The sequence below is a fragment of the Wyeomyia smithii genome, chromosome 3, assembly GCF_029784165.1.
Source record: "Wyeomyia smithii strain HCP4-BCI-WySm-NY-G18 chromosome 3, ASM2978416v1, whole genome shotgun sequence".
NCBI classification, from domain to species: domain Eukaryota; kingdom Metazoa; phylum Arthropoda; class Insecta; order Diptera; family Culicidae; genus Wyeomyia; species Wyeomyia smithii.
The window spans coordinates 242,470,646-242,488,966 of NC_073696.1; the positions used below are offsets into that span (position 1 = coordinate 242,470,646).

The 18,321-nt window shown below is 38.3% G+C and overlaps 1 protein-coding gene across 1 annotated transcript in view; it reads right to left on the bottom strand.

Annotated features, from left to right (window-relative positions):
- Window positions 1-17,746, bottom strand: part of LOC129731986 (adhesion G protein-coupled receptor L1-like) — a 178,686-nt gene extending 160,940 nt beyond the window's left edge. The window contains exon 1 of the mRNA XM_055692427.1: window positions 16,513-17,746. The gene's annotated coding sequence lies outside the window, so the exon portion shown is untranslated. The remainder of the gene's footprint in view (window positions 1-16,512) is intronic.
- Window positions 17,747-18,321: the final 575 nt, after the last annotated feature.

Below are 18,321 nucleotides of genomic sequence, written 5' to 3' on the forward strand. Positions count from 1 at the left end.
GTACACGCTATGTATGTAGATATATAACAATATTGTGTACATTGATAAGTGAACTGCGCAGAGAGGTTTTTGGTCTGTTTTATGCCTCTCGTTCGCATCACTCATTGATTTCCAGAGTTAACTTATGGTAGATTGGATCACATGTATTTTTTTCATTTTGTGCACTAGAAATGGTACACAGCGAGCAATATTAGTTGATCATTGATACTGTTTAATGATTTGTTTAGCTTTTGATTTTTGTTAGTTATTCTTGAAATTGGTATGGAGCCCCCACCAACAACACCTGGTGTAGTGCACGTAGTGAACAATACGACGAGACTGCTAGTCGAAGTCGAAATCTTATGATTAAATTTTTTCGATTTTCCTAGCTTTTGAGCAGAGGTTTTTGTATACTATGTCCCAATTATGACTAGTTTGGCATTTTGTCAACAAAATTAAGATATATATTTTGGTCAATTTGCATATCTGCATTTTTTAAACTATTGGGGCTTTGGATGCATGAAACTTTGCCAATTTTTCTATTTGATAGGCAACACTCGCATTAACAGCTAATAAAGAATCGGCGTGAAATATCGTGCTCCCGAGCGTCTCCGTCGGTAGGCGTGGATTGAGCGGTCGTGCATAATGTTTCGGTGTAAACGCGTCTCCGGCCCGGGAGAGTTCTGCTCATATAAATGTTTTCGAAATATAGTGACCCAACTCTATAATATGTTAGTTCAAATCGTCCACATAGTGTAGTATAACATTTTGCCTTCCACTAGAATATACTACACACACCTGTGCGGGGTTTAAATAACACTCTATTGTTTATTTCTGCTTTAAATCGGTCTCAAATCAGGAAATCGCTTTTCAAGAACAGACGAACAATTTACAAGAAACGTCGTTAGTCAACCTGTTAAGCTCAAAGCCCCGGGTTACCGAATATCTAGAGACTTCGCGTCGGTACCTTTCACGAGGTCGTATTTTCTACAGATTGGTTATAACCGTGTTATAATTTTCGAAGAAGTGATAGGAGTGGCGAGGCGTTTACGTAGACTCAACTCTCGTAGCTTTCGTAACATTGTGTAGTCAGCTGAGATAAATCAATGAGAGATATGTTTCGGTAGTTGCATAATGACTTCATAAACAGATTTTCGAATCTTTGAGTCTGTCTTGATTGAGTCATAGGTCCGTTATCCTCGCGTGCGCTTTATTTGCGTTGTAACATCATCAACCGGAATGAGTTAGGATCGCGTTATGATTTCCGTGGAAGATATAATGAACTCGTACGCGCGATAATTGTTATTATGAACCCGGTACTAGAACTCAGCGCATCGTTCACCAAAACGAAACCTGCTGCAAACCTTACCCTTTTTGCCAACATCCCAGTGATTTCTCGTGGAAGTGCAGAGGTGTTCTCGGCTTCCAATAAAGCGAGTATCACGTCAACATATTCCTATACACACTCTTTCTTTGACCTGCATTCGGATGCGGCCGGCGCTGGTATTGCCTAATATAAAGATTTAGGTCACCAGTTTTTACACATTGAGGATGAATGTTAATCCCAAGCATCATCCATTGGTTCTCTGTGTAATTACAGCTGATCTGGCAATAACGGAGTAGCAACCGCGGGCGGTCAATCATGCTCATGCTCATGCTCATGCTCATATTTTTTTTGACGAATTTCACTGTTACTCGAGTTGAAAACCGAGAATCTTGATTAACGACGATCGTTTTTTTACATTGTACCTAATGTCGCAAGCAGTGCTGTGTATGGTGCGTCTGACGTGCATTACTCGCAATGTTATTAAACCGTACGAGAAAAAATATAATGTCGTTAGTCGAGAAATTCAGTTTCCAACTCCAATGAAAATATCCAAGTAATTCCACTAACTGGTTGAAATGGTTCTAACAGTCGTGGGATGTACGATCCAAGAAAATTTGTTAAGCAATGTCTGAATGGTTGAGAGATTTTTAGTTCGAATTTGTCAATAGATTTCCGCTCCTTGGCTACGTTTCTGTCTCAACTTGATTTAGGTAAATTTAAGATCACTATCCGGTCTGTGGTCCCCGTGGCTCTGTGGTTAGCGATGTCGGTCGGCTAGCTCTCCCACACGATTGTGATATCGGGTTCGATTCCCGATCGAGTCGAGGATCTTTTCGCGCTGGAAATTTTCTCGACTCAGCACTGGGGCACGGTGTATCGTTGTACTTATCCTACACATGCAAAATGTGCCAAAAACAATATCGATGATAACGAATTCTCTCAACTAATCTAGTTGATCGAGACCGCTATTAGCCCCCAAGGCTAAGCGTGCAATATTGCGATATTGCATCCAGTCTGGTCGTTGAAACAAAAAACAATGATTTTGTTTTAAGTTTTGAATAGTAGACAATGTTTGTAATTTCTTGGCGGATGCGAAAAATGCACAAGGACTGAGCCTGTGATTTAGACTTAGAAAAAACTTCCCTCGTCCAGATGGGGCTCAAACACGCAATCTCGGATATCTCCGGCACTGTGATTTGGCCAATTAAACTACTGAGGAGGTAGTTCCCCCTAAGACCAGCATCGATCACCCTTTACTATTGTGTTTTGTTCCAAACAGTTATTTTTGTAACTGAGAGATTGCCACTACAAGTTGTATTATTGACAGCTATAAGTATTCATTGCGACTTGTTTTTTGGCAACGAGTTTTGCGGAGTTTCAAACATATGAAAAGTATCATAGTTCTAACATTATGTAACCAAATAGCGCTACCAGTGACGCCAGCCTCATACAACTGAAAAAAAAAATATTGTGGCAATAAGGTTACCATGCGGTCCCCGTGGGTTTATGGTTAGCGATGTCGGTGGGCTAGTTCTCCCACACGGTTGTAATATCGGGTTCGATTCCCGATCAGGTGCCAAAACAATATCGATAACGAATTCTCTAAACTAATCTAGTTAATCGAGACTACTATTCTTTTTTTCAGGATTCCTTTTCACGGGCGCCCACGATTTCAATGTGAGGAATCCTATGGAATCTAAGCGAAACCTGTGTGTTCGTCCGGTTGACGTCCCGGGTCGAACACATACGATCCGCATAGATTCCCTAGGACAGCGGTTCTCAACCATTTTTCGTCCGCGTACCCCTTGGCGATATTTTCCAAATCAATTGAACCCGCTGGCTTAGAATGTTCTCGCAGAGTGGGAGAGAGTAGTGGTAGATCATGTTGTGATAGTCTAGTTCAGGTTTAAAATTGAACTGTGATTTGTTTGATTGCTACAGTCATGTTTCAAGAGCAAGTTTGAAAACAAATAAAGTATTAAAAAAAAAACTTTGTCCGCCATTACTGGTTTTTCTTTTGCGTACCCTCTGAAGGCTCTCGCGTACTTCTAGAGGCACGCGTACCCCAGGTTGAGAACCGCTGCCCTAGGATTCCTCACATCGGAATCGTGGGCGTCCTCTTCAAGGTATCCAGAAAAAGAATCCTAGGGAATGCCCTGTATATGGGACTAGGATTCATAATCGTGTTATGAGAAGTCTTCGGATTCCAATGTGGAATCGTGCAATTATTTGTTGTTATCCACGTTCGTACGAAAGTACATTCGTGAATTCTACAAACTTTGCGTAATGTTTGTAATTATATTCGATAACTTGCTATACGAATGTTCTAAACAATCAACAAAAGTGCTGTACAATCTACGAATTCCATGTTTACGAAATGTGCATGCAAATAATAAAGAAAAAATACTTTCAGTGAAATAATTTCTTAAAAGCTACTGATGTAAAGATACTTTTAAACAATACGAGGAGCCTACCACACCACCTAGCGGCCTTATACAGATTTATCCCCTCCTCAATCGAACAAAGTGTGCTTTCAGATGCTTGGGTGATGAAACCACAGCTCTTTACGAAATTATTTGATTTACAGATTTTAATACCTAGGTATATCCTTCAGTTCCGATAATTTCATCTCCAGTCGAATCAATTTATTTCGTATACGAGTTCAACTAAATCACCGTACTCTATAGGACCGACTTCATAAACTGATAGGTCGGTTGAACTCTCCCCGTTGAGATTCGTCGGAACCGCAATCGTAAATTTAGTAGGGTGAAAATTTGGTTTTATTTTTTATTGGGTCATCCATGTTGTTCACCCTGTCTGAACATAAATTCACTGCTCCATCCCAGCAATTATAGACCAAAACTTGCGTTTCATCTAGTAAAATGCTTCAGCGGCGCATTGTTTTATTGTCGATTGTAAAACTTATCGATTTTCTGTTATTATTATCCGTTATTCTGCAACGGCTGGTTTGCGGTTCCCCATTCATAGGACCAGGCATCAGATAGCACTGCTGCTGTAGTAAAGAACTTTGTTGGCAACCACCATGCCGAGGTCTCTAGCGGCATTAACGTCGTTGTGGCAACCAGTGAATTTATTACCCTTTGAGTTATAGTCAACGGTTAGTATAATTAAAAGTAGTTTGCACTGTCAGTGGCACACACATTATAACAGCCCCGGGGGCATGTTGGATCGATAGAATGGACAGAGTGTGAGTAGAAAGTATGCAAACTGGGTGTATGGTAGCACTACCAACGCTTTTTGAGCCGATTAAAGCTCTACACGGTAACATAAGTCGAACGGTAATATTGCAATGAAATGATAAGCGTGCACTTTATTTGCAATCGCGCTAGAAGAGCAAATTTATTACCCCCCATATTGGCATAATTTCAAATTCAATTAGTAGTTCGAACACTCCTATTAAACTAAGTGCTTAACCAGTCACCCAAACATCTTGTGTCCCTTTGGGCGGGCAGACACTTGAAGGGGCTACACCATCGGAAGCTTCCACCGATCCGACATTAATGACTCATAAACCATATTTAATTACTGCTAAACGTTCACGCAACCTGTCGGTTGCGATCCTGATCAATCACCGCAACACCCACATTCAACCGAAAATAAGCTACATCGAATCGCTTACGGAAAGGCAATAATCCCGCCTGTCTAAGCTGCCTCCCTCGGTTCCCACAGTTGGAACTGAATCACTACTCTATAGGATCCACCGTAAGATGTATGGAACATTTTCTCGGAAATATCGACCCGCGCTCTCCAGTTTCCCCCACGAATGTCGCCATTCATGTTTCAAATATATCGAGCACCCGCCGCACCCTGCAGGACGAGCAAACGGATGTTATCGATTTACTTTCTCATTATTTATACATATTTTCCACTCTATTTTCCCTCCCATGATACAGACCCACCAGCACCGTCAGACTTTGTCACATCTCGACTCGCGCGTTTGGCGCGCTGTGTTTATGTGTTTCCTATAGCAGCTTCGAAGCTTGGCAAAGGACGAAGATCACTTCGCTCATGCGGGAGCGAAAATAAAACGCGCAGGATGTGGTCGTTTGCCTTCATGTTCGCATGAAAGGAGTTTCGGCTTTTTTTCGGTGACTTAGTCTAAATGAAATTGTTCTTTTAATAGACCTCGCACACTGAATAACTGACTGACTGACTGACTGACGTAGGAGCAATTTTGCGGTCCCGTAACGAAAGTGGGTACTTCAACGTTATTATCGCATTAATTCGGTGCCATGCAATGACGACGACGACGGTGCGGTCTGATTTACGTCACGACTGTCAGGTTGATTAAGTTCTAAAAAGGTGAATCTTCGCCGGTGCAGAATTCATTCACCAGCTTGGCAGTGTCCTTGAGTGACTTATGAGCCAGCTCATGTGAAGGTTATGTCAGAGAGATATTTCGGTGGTGAGGGATTTCACGCTAATGCGTCCCACTGTTGGCAGCAGCTATGCAGATTTTAATGAAACTTTGCGAGTGTGATGACATCGGTAATAAAAGCAGCCTCACATACAGTATGGAAGCGACTTTAAGCGGGGGACAGGTGGTGCGAAAAATACTCCTTTTCTTAAAATTGTTTAATTATTATTAATTGTTTAAATTGTAAATTGTGCGTCTGCTAAATACTCTAGAAAAACTCAACAGTGGAGTTAATTCCACCAGCGAATTAAGGTGAACATCAAAAAAATAGAAAGGATTAGCAGAATCAGTTAATTTTTAGGGAACTTGATTTTGTAAATTTAATCGACACTGAATAAACGATTCGATAAAAACTTAAACCAACTTTTCTGAAAAGTCCACCTGGAATGCTGCGTAAATTCTAATTTCCTTTTAAAAAAATAAGTACGAAAAAATCATATTAAAAGTAACTTGAGTATTATTAAGATCTTAAAAAAATGAATAAAATTTGAAAATGAATTTTCAAGTTGGTCTTCAATTGGGACTTTCAACTACTTATGTAAATTAATTGGCATTCAGAAACTTTGAAAACTTTTTCTATTATTTCTGAATTTAACGGAAGACATTTCTTTTGAATTTTCAAAATTTATATTTTGGCATGTGAAATAAGCCATTTGCTGTGGTACAATCAGGCTCGTACAAGTTTAAATTGGAGAATTCAACTTCTAACATTACCACACATTAAATGAAATGTTTTCTCGAAAAAATCTTAAAAATGACCACACCTAGTGATTGAAATTTGCACTCAAAACGTAAAATTTTAACTAAAAATATTAATTTCATATGACTCTAAAACAATACAAAAAGTCACTGAAAAACCAGTATTTTTTCTTGGATTGTTTTTTTTTTTCAATCTAGATTCAATTTCTGCAACTCGTCTAGAGACAACATTTAAAAAAATATAAAATCTCATGTCCTGAACCCAAATAAAGGTAATTTAATATCACATTAGCCTTGAAGATCCGTTTCGTGAAGTTTTTTTTTGCCAAAAATAACTTCATTGAATATTGAGTTGATTCATTCATACGAAATAGAAAACTTTAATGTAACAAGTGCCATAGATTATATTGAGTTCCCAAGCGAAATAAAAAAAAACAGTCGAGCAAATCAAGACAAACCTGGTCGGTAATACATGCGATCCGACGAATCTGTCAAACATATTTTTTGAGAAGTTTACTATTTATTATAGTTTTCCTAAAATTTTATAGTTAAAGTAACTAGGAAGAAAAGTAAATAATTTAGTTAGTCCTTTACACCATAAATGTAAAGTTGCTTAAACTACCGATGCCATTAAACTATGTATTTTCACTGGAATCTCGGAGAGTGTCAGACCAAATAGACACGAGGTCGCTGGAACGCAATGCCGAATTGGGCATTTTACGATTGCGTAGATATAAAGTTCACATACTGTTTCGGACAAAACAATAATATCATCCCAATACTAAATATTGAAATGAGTTTTACCCCGATAATTTATATAAAGCATATGCGACACCCAGCGGCAAGCATTAGCATACGACAGTATGCTGCACCACTAGCGAATTTCTTTATTCCACCAGCTCAACTCGTTTTGACCTGGAGTCGCCTGAACTGCTGTCTGCCCTTCTTTATTCGCTTGAATTTGACTCAGAATTAAGCTGGAAGCGCCTGCAAAACAGACAGGTTCGCACTGTAACTTTTGTCAGTTTTACGAGTGGGTTTACCAATACTATTACATCGTATCTGTCAAAACGGTCAAAACACGCTGGTGATGTTGAAAACAAATGAAAAATGTGATTCGTCGCTCTGTGCAGTGAAATCATAAAACGCTAACGGAAAAAAATGCTGCAGCCAATAAGTTCGTTATTTTACGAACTAATTTCATTTTCTGTCATACTGACTTACATTTTAAGTTTAGTGAAGCGGGCAATGTATGTAGTTTCGCGGGAATGCGAAGATGAACGGGGATAGAAGGTGTGACTAGAATTAGAAAAAAATTTCCCTCGTCCAGACGGGACTCGAACCCGCAATCTCCGTTGTCTCCGGCAAGGTGTTTTTGCCAATTAAACTACTGGGTAAGGGTAACTCTTCCTAAGACCAATGTCGAATCACCCTCTACTATTGTGTTCCCGCATCTCAGCACGCCGCGATGAAACTGCACACACTGCCCTGTGGAAGTTTATTTCTGTCAACTGAGAGAGTGGTCTCTTCACGCACACTATGTATAATGACTTATTATATCATACATTGCCCGCTTTACTAAACTTAAAATGTAAGTCAATATGACAAAAAATGAAATTAGTTCGTAAAGTAAAATTAGCACAACGGAGCTCTTCCGTGATACGCCTTCCATGGGAGTTGGCCACCAACTGACGTGTCCCATCGCTTGCGCCGCTGTAGATATAATAAGTTATTATACATAGTGTGCGTAAAGAGACCACTCTATCAGTTGACAGAAATAAACTTCCACAGGGCAGTGTGTGCAGTTTCATCGCGGCGTGCTGAGATGCGGGAACACAATAGTAGAGGGTGATTCGGGTATTACCAATATTGCCAAATTACAATTCCCAGGAGTTAGACTACACCTAACGTTCCCCTCTGGCCATTATGTCAAGATGAAGGAACCTTATCGAAACCTCGTTCCTCGTGCCCATACCGCCAATTACTATTCCCTGGAGAGGATTAATGTTCCTCAGAACAGTTTTATTATAAGTGTTCGGGAGTAGTAACGCCACCCATAACTTCAACCCTGATGACAAATTTAGAGATATCACAAACTCTCATCCGAAACCGTACACGAGAACGAAGCAGCCGATTATCATTCCAGCCAGGCCACAGGAGAGTCATCGCAACACGATCATCATCATCAACTGCTAGACGCCCGTGGGAGTGATAACGATCGCTGATAGGAGAGGATGGGAGCTGATAAGAGATCATTCCGATACTCTTAACTCCAAAATCGACGATCGGAAAACATCGCAGGAGAAGCATTCAGCTGCTGTAGGACCTATAAATCTGATCGAATAAAAATCTGAGGAGAGTCGCATTCCACCTCGACAGCAGAACGGATCGCTAAAATTTAACCTAGTGTATTAATCTAAACTTAAAAATAAAATTTAAATAAGCATGCAGTAGTTTCCTTAAAATAAAGTGTTCCTAAATCTAATTTAAAGGCATGCATTTTCCTATAAGCTAAATTAAAATAATAAAAGTGTTGTGATATAGTACGGCGCGTTTAGTGATTTTATTGGACATTTTCCGAGTGGGACTTTGGATCTCGCTCAAACTGGATACAATTTTCCGCGTCTTCCACCGAAGCCATTCCTACGAGTGTTGGGTTGGAGGCCCTCAACGCTATCGAAGAATTAACGGAAGGTAACGGACCTGTACCCAACAATGAGAAAGACTAATTTTGTCAAGAGGGAGGAGTCTTAACGAAATCTCGTTGCTCCTACCAACACCGCATCACAATCACAATTACCTGAAGAGGATTTAATGCTTCACCTCTGGTCTGTTTTATCCCAAAAGTCGCAATAGAAAATGAAGAAACTGTGGTGTTTACCGAAGAACTCTATTCGATTGAAAAGAGTTTCCCATTTTTTCAGTTATTCCATGGGTAACTTAACAAAATATATGAAAGTTAAAAACGACTCTCTAACGTAAGATTTATCGAATTTCCCCAAAGTAGGTCTACGGTTAATCTAAATCAACATATCAAAAAACTATCTATCTTTTTTCCTAAATTTAACGTCTCTGGGAACAGTATTCCATGTAATTTTTTATTGTGGGCTCGTTGATGATTTTTTTAGGATTCTCTGCTCTGCTCTCTCTGCTTGGTTTTTTATTTTCTGGTTATTCAGTTGTTTGTTTACTTGATATCTTACCAATTTTATTTCTATTTTTGACATTCTTACAACTCTGACGCATACATTTTTATTTATGAACGTTCAATTAAAAAAAATCGAACATGAGAGTACAAAAGCACACATTATGCGCAATGTTTTATAAGTGGTAATTAGTGTCACGCCGATACACGCCACCGCCGCCGCCACTGATAAAAGCTAACGGCGTCACGCCGGCGCGCCGATCGCCGCCGAGGTAAAATGTTTTCTACGCCGCCACCGCCGGTCGGCGCACAGGTCTACTTACCGCTTGATATTTAATTGGATTTGTCAGAGAATGGTATTAAAAAAATCTGAGAAATATTTTTTTTTATTTAGAAGATAGAGTTTTCTAATTTTTGATGTTCATTATGACCACCATAAGGTATCTATATTAAAAATAATGTTCAAAAAAGATATTCAAAAATTTTGCTCTACGAAAATTATTTTTATTATTTCCGGTAAAAATTTTTTTTCAAGACAAAATCATAATATACAACATTGCCGAAAACGTCAAACAAACCGTTTTGGTTCTTAAAATATTCGTAATCATAAATACCATTTTCATATAAACCCTTCTCAAAATCCCAATTTGAGTGTCGATTGGAATGCCTCCCGCTCTTCGGAAACAACGCACTCTTTGTGCAAAATGTTTTTTTTCTTTTTCTTACAATATATAGAGGTGAAACGTCCGGGCAATGCTGATCGGTAATTTTTTGAGGAAATAAACCAGGGAACACAAAAAAATATCATTCTTGATCGGAAGTGTTGCCAGATAGATTATTGTTATGTTCTAAAATAAAATTTACTTTTTTCGGCAAATGCAACCAATTTTATTTTCAATTTGATAGTTTCATCGTGTTTTTCGGAAAATTTTACGTAAGAAAAACCTGTCATCCCGTAGCCAGTCTCGAGATATAATATTTTTACGAAAATAGTTTTACCTAATTAACTGACAATTCATATCAAAAAAACATGTTTATTTGAAAATGTCAGTTAACTCTTTAACCGTAAGAACAACTCCCAAAGTGATTTTTAGAATTTTTCTGGTTAAAAAAATCACAACAAAATCTTCCTGTTTTTACAGCAGTGTTACCATTTTTTCTTCCGTTCAATCCAACATGAGATATTTTAATCAATGATTTGAAAACTTAACGAAAAAAAAATAAAGCGTGTTGTTTACATTGCACAATGGTCGGAAAATTGAAATTTCCGGCCAAAATTCATTCTTTTGTGCTAAATTGTTGGTTTTCCACTGCAGATGATTATGACATATAAGAAAAGTTTTGTACTGAAAAGGGGCTGTCTATAAACCACGTAAATTGAGGCAAATGTCTTGTGTTTTCGAATAAACGTAAATAACTCGTTAGTGGAACGAGATAAACGATTACTGTTTTCAGCAAAGATGCACATAATAGTTAAACGCTTCTTATGGCTTTGAGAGTTATTTCGCGATTTGTCCGCAAAGTTGGCGCACGAATCTAACTTTCGATAGGAACATCCAAGAGATATGGTTTCTCCAGCAAAGTTGTAAAGCTATTCAATTCAAACAAAACTACTGAAGACGAAACGATTTAGCAAATCTCAATTGTAGAGCCACCAAATGTTGATACAGTTTTCAATGGTCTTGTTTGTAAAAAACTGTTTTAAAACGGTGCTTGATCAATTCAATGCAATCATTTATAACCTTTTCTGTTCTAGGTTTTATGAACAAACTTACTAAATCGATCTTATTAACTTCCTTGTAAGACATTGCTCGCTTCTTCGTAAAACACTTGAATAAAACTTCAGAACTGTAAAGCACACATAAAACTTTGTTTCCTCCACATACACAAGCAATCAAACCGACTCAAAGGAATAAACTAGAATCAGTCAGCCATTAAAGACATATGAGCCGCATGATTCAAGGGCATAACAATATGTGTGAGATTGCGGGTTTACGCGTGGGAGTAGTTGTGAGATTGACGGTTAACTCAATGGAATTTTGTGAATGAAAAACCTGACTGCAATGTTGGAAAGTTCGACCGAAGTATGAACGAAGTATGATTTCACATGAATAATCGCTAAGTCTCTAAGCTCTTAGGGTTAACAAAATAAATATCAGAAAAAAACTTTGGGTTGATAACAAAACATCGTTTGAAAATAATAAAGATACACGCGAAAATCAATTCATTGCTAATAGGTATTAACCATTTTTTTTTAAACAAATTGAAAAAAATATTTTTTTACTTTAATGTGTACAACTGAATAATCATACTGATTTTAGGTTTTTCCAGTATATTTTTGAACCTAATAGCCATGACATAAGTTGATAAGTCTCCATAAAACTCCAAAAAATTACATAAAAAATCAAAAATTTTAAATTATCTTTTTCTACAAAAACGCAAATTTTACTCAAACTTTCAACATGTGTTTTAAACAACGTATATTCTAAAAAACCAATTGATCTAATAATTTCACGTTTTTTTAGTGTGTGTTGAACCAAATTGCTATAATATACGAAAAACTTTGTTGATAAATCACCCAAAAATTCAAAATTTTTCATCACCTTTTTCTACCAAAACGCAAATTTTTCGCAAACTTTTAACACATATTCTTGAAGGGCACAAGTAGGGCTCTCAGACACACTTAAAAGTGCTTACATTTAATGTTTTTGATGGTCAAAATTAGGAAAATTACGCATATTTTCGATGTGGCCTGCGACTGACTCTGTAGGGTTGAAATTCATTACCCATCCTGTTTTAGGAAACTAATTGAATAAGCTTTCAATCATGTGTGAACATATCATGATAGCTTTAGTAGGTTTTAATATAATTATTCCAAAACATTCAGAAAAACTATTTTTCTCCGTTTCTGAAATAGGTAACTTTTAAGGCATTTTTCAACATGAACCATTTTTTGTATCAAGATTTCATTAAAAAATTATGAAAATATTGATAAAATACCACAAAATCATGTCAAATCAAACATCCTGAATATGAAATTCGCATTTTGGTAATTTTGGCCACTCTTTTATATAGGAACCGTCTTATGCGCCGTGTATAGAATATGTGTTTTTTGTCTGAATGCATTGATGACTTCCAAAAAGATTTCCAAAAAGAGTATCATATCGTCGGCATAAAATAACACTCCTAGTTCTTTGATAGGATACAGGAAATAACATTAACATACAAGATGGAAAGAAAATGTTCTAAGCGGGAGCCATGAGGGACACCAGAAGTGACTAGAATCGGATTTAATATTTGTTGGCGATTAGTAGCTCTGTCTCAAGCCTTTTTTTGCAATTTGAAGAGCAGCATTGGTATGTCTATGCGATCAAATGCCTTGCTAAAGTCTGTGTAAAGAGCTTCTACGGGATTTCCACTAGCCATTGCGTTCAATGAATGATTTATAAATTCAAGTAAATTGGTCGACGTTGAACGACTTTTGAAGTTACTCGGTTTTTAATTTGGAACAGCTCCACAAAAAATGTCACAGATTTAGTATTTTCTGACGTAGAACTACGTCTCTCAGGAAGTTCGGCTACGTAGGGACATAAAATGTAAATATGAAACCTGAAAAAGTGAAGTATATATTCAACTCCAAACGATAATAAGTGGGTTAGTTTTCGATAGATTTGCTTCATTCTTGCAGTAATCGATTAGAAGATCTTCTAAGAATCCTCCCAAATGCAAAAAATTGTAACTTTATTAGTCGAGCTGTTGTACTATTGAAAATTGTCAAGCCTTGTCAAAATGCAAAATTCGACCTCTGATTGATCGTTATATGTTTCCTTTACCAAGCACGGTCGACAGAATTATAGACCTAGTAATTCGGAATGCACTATTTGGCCTATATAAGAGCCTATTCCAGCCGAAACTGCTCATATCAGTTCTAGACAGCGACTACAATATGTAGTCCTTACTTAGCATCAACAGCAGAAGTAATGCAGCGGATAGCAGAAGCAGTAGCAGGTGCAGCAGGTATCAGCATCGAAAGTGGCACACCAGCTGATGCAGCGGCACTTATTTCAGTAAAATGCTGTCTTTGAGCATCGCAAATTCACAATAATTAATGCTGTCGAGACATCTTCGCCGGTTGAGGATTTTGGCCTTCCTTCGGTGAAGCTCTGCTTTGTTCTGGCATTAAAGTTGAAAACAGTTCTCCACGGACATCTGCCTGATCACGTATCCTCAGCTACGATACCATTTCTGAATGCGAAATCACTATTTTCCCGCTGTCGGAGCATCTTTGTCGGTTGAAGGTTTCGACTTTCCTCCGGCGAAGCTCTGCTTCGTTTTAGCAGCTACACAAGCGTTCTAGATTCTGGCAATCAAACCTTTTACTGGCTGTCTAATTTTCAGTGTGAAAACAGCCCCTAACTTTGATATCAGAGTGCCTGATTAAGTTTTGGTAATATTAATTGAATCGAATGTTCACAAAATTTTAAAACATTTTGCTTTCTCCTATCCATTAAAACTGATAACGCAATGTCTTTGTCATACGCTGTCGGGGTAACACAGAGGTGCAATCAGCGTCATATCTGAATTTAAGTTAAGCAACAAACTGCCCGTTTTAGGACAACCAAACAATTGAATTCAAGATTTAATATTTTCTCGTTTTGCGCTATAATCAAAAGTTATTTATCTCGATCTGCATGCACATGCACACTTTGACTGTTGAAACTTGTTTGCGCCGCCAAGTGTTTGTTCTATTCCTGTTCAGTGAGGTCCTATTTATTTGTGCAAATTGAAATTCGGTAGCACTGAAACTTTTCATTTGCCCAAAATTTCAAAAATATTCAATACAAGTAATGTATAAAACAACCTTATGTAGTTCTGCGTCAACCTTGTGGAGGTGGCTTTGCACACATCCCTTGTGATTTTTCAACTGTCATTTTTGTTTAGGCTGGAGATATGCATAGACGTTTCTATGGGCAAAAGATACTATTTTGTGCTATTGGCTTAGGTTTTTGGAACACTACTTATTGTTTGTTTGTTTTGTGTGACATCTTCGGCAAAGCTGTAGATAATAATTTTGTCTTTTCGAAAAAAAAAACACATTCTAAACATATTTTTTTTGAAATAAAGTTGAAGAAAAATTAAAAACTTATTAACTAAAAAAGGTCATATTTTTAAAATCTGCTATTTTTTTGAAATGCAAAAGATTACCTACACAATGTAGACTGTCCTATCATGGAGTTATCAGGAAAAAAAAGTTATTATTCGCATGGTGCAGTGGTTTAGAGTTATTATCTCCGTCTTCTTTTGAGCTAAGCGAGAGCCACAATCAATTTCAATAGCTTAAACGCTTCGTTTAACATATCTTATCCAATTAATTCAAAAGTAAATTTGAAATAACACAGCGACAAAAATAAACAATCAATTCCCGCAAATGTTAATGTTACGTATGTATTACATAGCATTGACACAATCAGTAATAATAACCCAAATGGGAAATATTATGCATGACTGATGCGACGAAAAAGGATTCCGCAGTCGATCGCTAGCAGAGTTCTGACCGGAGAAGTGTCATGTCCACGTTCAACTGAATCGCGCGGGCAATTGGTACCGACATTTGCGTGATTGTCAGCCGTGATTGGACCATGCAGCCTACCAGCCGGACACATCCCGCCAGTTCGTGGATATTGCCGTGAAGCAATAATTGGAAACAGTTTCTGTATGCCACCTAGATCCGGTGGACAGGGAAAGTGGTGGTTCTTTGTTGTGGTTCCTCTCGTGTGGTGCGTTTGCTTCGCGGCACAGTCAGACTCAGATATCGGGAACAGCAGTTGCGTTCGATTGAGGACGACGCACGTCGACGTGCATTGTTACATGATGTGACCTCCCGTCGAAGCGAATTTAATCATTCGAAAGAGGCCCCTTATGAGCAACGAATGGAAGGCTCACTCGGCAACCGAGCGTCTGGGCTTTGTTTTGAGTGCGGGGTGCACGGAATAAATTCTAGAATGAAATTGCTTGCTTTCAGGATGAATGGATGTGAGGTTAAAATCATCGAGCGGAGTGCCTATAGAATCTCGGAAAGGGGCGGTTTATATTTTCTATAATAATTGCAAAGTTAAGCGTTTCGCAGATAACCGGAATTTGTATTAGAATGTCCACATGGGTAGTTGGTAAATATTCAATTTATTTTTTAATGTTTTTGAATTATCGAGAATTGAAGTTCCAACCGAACTAGGGATTTTATTTATTTCGACAGCAACATATTTTAAAAAAAATCCTGATTAAACGGTTTCAAATAGGACAACATCCGGTTTGAAGATATGAATGAAACATGTTACAATTTTTTAGAACTTGAAAACGTACTAAATCTGTCATGTGACATCCAACCACGAGAATCTTAAACTAAATCAGAGAAAGATCAATTGAATCCAGAAACACTTTGACCACTTCCAAGCACGTTTTGGCCAACCCCACAGAAGTGACTCTAATATTTAAGTTAGTATATAGTGTGGATTTTTTACGACTATTCAAAAAAATATTTAGTATTTTTTCAAAATAAAGGTAAATTAATTCAGTATGGTTAAACAGTGCATTATTATGTTAAAAAAATGAAATGTGTGTACCCATTCCTAAATTGTTAAAATAAACAGGCTAAAGGAAAATAAAAATTGAAAACTCAACAGATATTTCAATTTGCGACAGTGCGGTGTTTGCCGAGTCAATCAATATTCAATATGTTTATATTGAATTCGACATGGAAATGGGCCTGGTAGGATCCAGATGCCCGACGTAGGGTTAAGTGGGCTGTAAAAGCAATTTTATGTTATGTTAATTAGGTACGGGTGTTATAACATCTTGCATAAAAAAATCATTTTTTTAGTTTAGAAGCGCACACCACCACATTTCTATCTACAACAAAATACTCACCTTATTCTGTCAAATTGATTCAGATGTAAAACCACAATCCATTCAAAATGCTTCAATAACAGTATAGAAATGGCACTAATTGTATTGAAGTCGCTAAATCACTTGTAATCAATCTTCCCCCATGCTGATGGTCTCCGCCATACTTTCCGGAGACAAAACAAAACAAGTGAACACAAGACTTAGGCGAGCTTGTCGAACCTTTGCACAGTTTTCACCTTTCACCCAGTTGGTACACAGGTTATTTTTTCCGGTACAATTGATTTTAACGATCAAAAGCGTAATGGGTCGGACTTTGTAGCGACTAACACAGCCGGCAGCAATTCCCACGATGACGAATTGCCGCACCGATGGATTTTTGTTTTCTCAAAATGCCGTAAACGAACCCCTCATTCACGGGCCCATAAATTTAACCGTTTCTGAAGCTCACTAAAGCTCCACCTCGTGTTTGAGCTTTATGAAGCAAAGCCGAAAAAAAAACATCCGCTGAACCGAGCATGAAAAGTGTTTGTGTTCGTCTATATTTAGCCAATTTTCGCTCTGATTCCACTGTCGACACAAAAACACTGAACTCTGTTGCTACCAGGAATGAAGGATTTTTTCGGCTATTCAAAGATTTCTTGGACCATGCCTTAGCACGTAGTTATATCCCAGCCGGACAAACGAACGAAGGTTGTTATTCAGGATTATGTATTGCATCCACTGCTGAAAATACTGCCTTTGAGTAAAAATGCCGTCATTCGACACAGACCGGCGGCTTATTTTTCGATTTACACCTATAATTCCGTAGATTAAAACGAATGATATGATGCTTTTCTTCTGATATCGTATCGAACCGCGCACATACACAGGGAAGCGAAAAAAATAAAGCCACAAACACGATTCGTGTCCCGGAGTGGCCGCCTCGAAGACCACCTTTTATAATTATCCGCTGACTTCAAGTTGGTTTGCGGAAAGCGCGTTCCCCATTATTAGTGTAGGCATGCAAGGGCAGCCTCGGTTTCTTCACTTGCGAATGGTTGGAGCAAAACGGGAAGAGGGAAAAAATATGTACACAAATCAGCTGCCCTCCTTTCGGGGTGTTCCAAAAACCCCACCACCCAACCACCCCACGGGATCGGGTGGCAATGGATGGGGACCGAAGCAGAAACAAACGTCCCACGTAGGACAGGCGAACGGCGGTGGACTTTACTTCTCCGTAAGGCAGGATTCCGGAACCGACACGTGTACAAGTTAACCGACTACTGAGCGGAACGCGAGTTGTACACAGTGCTTTAAATGGGAAACGGGACGAGTTCACGCGTCGCCCGGAATGAACGCCAGGACGAAGACTTCGTCGTTCGTCGTGGGGAAACAACAATATGGAGTATGCGCAGCATGGTTTGTTATGGTTTTCTGGCTGGTGAAAACGACGAAACGGACGTGTTCACGATGAAAGTGAAAAAGGATGCGTTTTTCTTTTATTTTTTTCATTACTACGGAATGTTGCTCACCGGAAAGTTCTATGCTGAGTTTGTTTACATACTGCATTGGATTAATTGTGGAATTTAGCTTGGAATTCGGAGCGCGAATATTTTACTAGCTTGAATTTCATGGGGCCTAAATACAGCTGATATTGCTAGTTATGTTATCCTTTCTGAATTAGCCTTGGTATTTCTAATCTTCCGCCTTCAACTTTGTTCTTGTCTTACAAAATGAGGACATGGCAAAATTTGGAATCCGTTTAAAAAAGCCGATTCACGCGTTCAAATCATAGTAGAATCCAGACTGTTCGATGTCAGAGGAACCCTTACGCATGGGTTTGTTCAGGCT